Source organism: Lingula anatina, chromosome 7 (assembly GCF_051362555.1).
Source record: "Lingula anatina isolate TDL-2025a chromosome 7, LinAna3.0, whole genome shotgun sequence".
NCBI classification, from domain to species: domain Eukaryota; kingdom Metazoa; phylum Brachiopoda; class Lingulata; order Lingulida; family Lingulidae; genus Lingula; species Lingula anatina.
The window spans coordinates 4,226,902-4,231,894 of NC_141773.1; the positions used below are offsets into that span (position 1 = coordinate 4,226,902).

The window sequence follows — 4,993 nt, forward strand, 5'->3', positions numbered from 1 at the left end:
CAAGCACGCTGTTGTTAGGCGAATGGTTAAACACGGAAGTAATACAGTTCGAGGACAAAGTTGAGGTCAGCTGACACGCAGCGTTCAAAATGGGCGACAAACTGCATAATATTGTGCGGGCACTATGGGTTTACCTGAATTGCTGCCACCAAGGTAAGATTTACGTGGAATTTATGAGTTAGATAAGTTAGCTGCACTAAAACTCTAGGGGAGACCGGGGCTAATTGGCCCAGTTAGTCTCTTTTGGCCTTGTAGAGCCAACTAGGAATGAGTTAGAGTAACAAAACCGGTTTCAAAGTAAGCCCCATGAACTAAGCTACTTATGCAACACCATTTTTAAAATATAATGCCAGCTGGCTCACAAATTGACAAAAAACGCAATTGACGTCAGGTTGGCCCCAGGGTCGTGGCAAGTTGGCCCCTTATACGAAAATGAAGTAAGTATCACATGTAAACGCCTTGAAATACATATTGATACATTTTTTAATTTATTTAATTGATTTTGTAGTCTTTGATGAGTTAATAGTTCAAATGAGGCAGATTTATTGAGGTTTCCGTACGTCACGTTGTAGGGGGAGGGGATAAGTGTTGCAAGAACCAAAATGTCTATCAATAAAATTTGTTTTGTTATAATTAAGGATAAGTTAATAATGGTATAAAGCAGGTGACTGAAAACGAAATTTTCGTTTTAAAAGAAAGTAACAAATTCAGTTTTAAACCATTGAGTTCGTTTCAACAACGGTCTCTACCTCTGTTGCGCGCAAAGGTTTGTGGGTACTAATATAAGGGTCCGACTTGCCCCGAGTCAAGGGGGCCAAATAGCCCCGGGTGCACATTTTTTATTTCAAAGGATGGCAGCCATTTATGGTGCTAGAATAAGCAACGCTGATACATCTCTGTGAAACTTGAAACAATGACCTTCAGTTTGATGTCCTTATACATATATTATATTCGACCAAAAGCCTAAGTAGGCCTAAGTAACAAGCCAGGTGTGATAGGAATGGTTTTCCTAGGAATGGAAGACCAGGCCCCTATATGATTAATATAGGTTAGGGTTAGTCTTAGTATTGGAGTTAGTAGGGCCTATATGGGACGATGGCGAACGGACTGCAATTCCTAGCATTCTTGTCACAACGGTCGCATCCGAGATCGCGTTTGCTATTTTTTCTTAGTGTCGGGGAAAGATCGTGTCATTTTTTCGGTATGTCAAAAAAAATAAATAAATTTTCTTCCAGTTCTTTCGTTTGACGTGACAAAATCTGGAGAGACGTATATCAGAGCAGGATCACAAACCACGTTGACATGTGGGTGGACAACACCAGCTGGAATTGATCTTCTGAGAGTAAACTGGAGACAAGGTTCTACAGTGATAGCAAGTGCTATCTTACCTAGCTACACACCACAGTATCCTGACACTAGTATAAGGGACCGTGTAGCACTGTACACTCTAACCTCCACAAGTACCAGTACATCAATAGCATTAACAGGATTACAGTGTCCAGGTGATATAGCTGAGTATACCTGTGATGTGGTTAGTACTGCACTGCATGACAGCACTGGAACAGCAAGTTTCAACGTGAATCTATTTGGTTAGTGGCATATAGAATAATTAAAATGTTTTCTTTTAAATCCATCTGATAGGTTCAAAATTATTTCATATTTACATTAACATTAGCCTTTGAAAAGCCATTTATATTTAAGGGTATTTTTTTTTTTTTTTTGCAAAGAACTGAACAATTGTCTTTGTCAGATCTACAGATAGTGTTCATGTATACTTAATTTGATAAATAGTGAATGATTCAAATTCTTTTTAAAACCAACTAGTAGTACATTGAATTATTTCCAATATTCAAATGCACAGCAGGGCGCTTGTGATGGTAAACTGATGATCCAACTCTAGATTTTCTGGGATCCAGTATCCTGATCACATCCTCATCAAGTCAGTTGCAAGCAGGACAGCATGCCTCCCTGACTTGTATAGCCAGTAATATTGGGCGACCACCAGGCACCATTAAGTGGCAAAGAGACTCTCAAGAAATCACCACTGGATTTACTCAGCAGACAAGTATCAATAGTGATAATTGTACCTTTAATGGAGTTAGTATTCTGAGTTTTACACCGACATCCCAGGATGATGAAGTTACGTATAAGTGTGTTGTAGACCCAAACTCTGCAGTGATTGGAGACTCCAGAAAGGAAGGAATGTATACACTGGATGTACAATGTAAGTATTCTGCTTTATCATAGGATTTGTCTTTAAACTGTTATTTAACAAATATATATAAAACTTTTGACTGTTAATTCTTCTGCATTATCCACAAAGAACTTGCATTACAGGTTGTTTGTTACCTTTGTATGATTTGTTATTATTTTTAACATCTTCACTGTCTCCGTATATATGTATCTTATATTATGTTAACATTAAATTTTTTCTATCTACATTTTAGAATTTTATTTATCAATATATTGCATATTTCAGACCCAGTGCCACAGGTGCCAAGGGTGACATCATCCACTGGTACATTTACAGTTGAGCAGGGAACAACTTTTACTCTCAACTGTCAGGCAAGCGGCAATCCAAGTCCAAACTATGTATGGACCAGTCCAGATAATAACAACACCACTGGCTCTCAGCTTGTGCTGACACTGTCCAATACTGGAACTTATTTGTATACTTGCTTTGCCACCAACAGTTTGACGACAACACCATTGCCTACAGGTGTCACAGTGACAGTACAAGGTAGGTGCTATATCAAAATTCAAATCATGGAAAAGTAGGCCACGCTGTATGAAATTTCTCCAGATTTTTGTTAGTGGTATTTGTGTTTAAGGGGTTCCATGATAAACAGAGTTCCAAGGTATCCCTATTGCTGCTATCTCCATCTGTTGCATTGAGAGATAAAACACAAAGCAGAGCAAAGATCAGCATTATTACCAGATATCCAGGCAAGGTCTTCCCAGTCACCAAGGTGCTCATACCTTTATCACACCATGAAATGTTTCACAACTAAAAAAAATCTGCCACGAGTGAAATCCACGGCCCCCATGTAAGTCTAGAAATTTACGTTTTGAGCATGGTAACAATTGTCTAAACGGTTTCGGACAGGACATACCTTTTTTATTAAGGGAAAAGTGCTGAAATTTCCTTTCCTTTTTAAAGTGCAAATGTTATGATTTAGTGACAAACCATCGACTTAGTCAAAAATGGAAGTCGTTTGTTTTATTAAACTTACAGCCAGTTGATCCAATTTCTTGTTGTCTTATGCTTGATAGAGAAAACTACCACCACAACAACAACATCAACGACAACATCAACGACACCAGTAGCAGTAGCATCATCAACAGATACACTCACATGTACAGGAGGCGAGGGTCTACATAGCACAGGTAATTGACGGAGTAGAATGGAGCTATGTGTTTAATCTTTGACCCAAAATACAATGGATCAAATATTTTAAAACGTATTTGGTGTACTTAAATGCAAAATGTTGTTTTCGTTGTTTTGTTCAATTTGATGTTGTTTTGCGTCAATGTGCCTTTTTATTTCAAAATTTTGCATGTCTTAGGCGTGTTGGTTGGCGCAGTGGTGGCAGCCGTGGTGATAACATTTGGGGTCGCGGTTGCTTTATTTGTCCTGTATCATGTAAGTTTATTTAACTTTGGTCTTCTGGCAAGAAAAAAAAAAAAAAAAAAAAAAAAATATATATATATATATATATATATATATATATATATATATATATATATATATTGTGCTAAAGTTATTTAGATTTATTAACACGATCTTATAAAATATATTCAAGAGAATTTACATAACTGAAGCAAAAGTTGACTTCAGACTTGAGTGTTCATTTTGTGGTAGTATGGATATATCATTGATATTTTTGGTTTGTAGAGGAGCATTGTGCATAGATTTCGGAAGAACAGACAATCAGGTGATGCTGTTGAAGTGGATGCTATGGAAAGCAACAATGAATACGCCGTGCTAGACAGAAAAGAAGTTATAAGTAAGGTAATAATACCAACCAGGTAGCAGAAAGAATCCACGTGTTTTGTTTAGATTTAAAACGGTGTCTTACTTTGTAGTGCAGAGCCAAAGAAGTTCTTTTCGCCTGGTGTTTTGCGGAGAAATACGTGATATATTTGGGCCTTTTACTATTTGGTAGTAAGTTGCCATGAAACACCTTCCGTCTTGCAAAAAATATTTCATTTTTATACACATTTCAGCCGGATCACACTTACGCAGCACTTCAAGGAAGGATGACGTCATTCAATACACCACCAAGAAAATGAGAAGTGCGCAGGACGGTTAACGAATGAGACATTCACATCATCAGAGCTGGGCCAAAGAATGTCAATTCCTCGGCCGGACAACGAACAGAATTAGAAAGAAAACTAATCTGTAGATTTTAAAACGCTGATGTAAACAGCTGACGCTAAAACGGGTTCTAATCTATCAAAACTGCAAGGCTAAGCTACAAAGAAATGATTGCCAACTATCACACGCCAGTGTTTTGATAGTGATTTTGTCGAAAACTAGAGCTGTTTATACAAGCTGAAACGTTTAAAATAGGCGTGGTCCGACGACTATTCAGTCAAAATGATTTCAAAGGCTGCCTGTTCGTAATTTGTGTGAGAAAGAAAAGTATTTTTTTTATTAGTAGGCCTATGTGGTAAAATAGCTGTACGTATTATCACTCACATTTAGGTGCATAAACACTTGCTTTTGCTTTCATGTTATTATTTCATAATATTATTGAGGTCATATTGACCAACAATAGTCCCGAGTATACGGAGAAAAAGGGCACAGTGAGAGGGTACATCCTCTGTGATTTTGTCAAGCTAAAACTTTTGACAAAAATTTTAAATCATAAACTCGTAGGCCGTATCATTATTGTAGATGGCATTGCCTAGTTCCCGTGAGGACATTGTTCGGTGGACTTGTGGTAATTGTACGTTCGGTGGACTTGCCGTTGAACTTAATGTTGGTCTC

The 4,993-nt window shown here is 37.6% G+C and overlaps 1 long non-coding RNA gene across 1 annotated transcript; it reads left to right on the forward strand.

The window, feature by feature from the left end:
- The first annotated feature begins 3,215 nt into the window (after positions 1–3,215).
- On the forward strand, positions 3,216–4,778 carry LOC106177315 (uncharacterized). Its single transcript, XR_015335576.1, has 4 exons — positions 3,216–3,387; positions 3,567–3,643; positions 3,896–4,012; positions 4,228–4,778. It is a non-coding gene; the product is annotated as an uncharacterized LOC106177315 (long non-coding RNA).
- Positions 4,779–4,993: the final 215 nt, after the last annotated feature.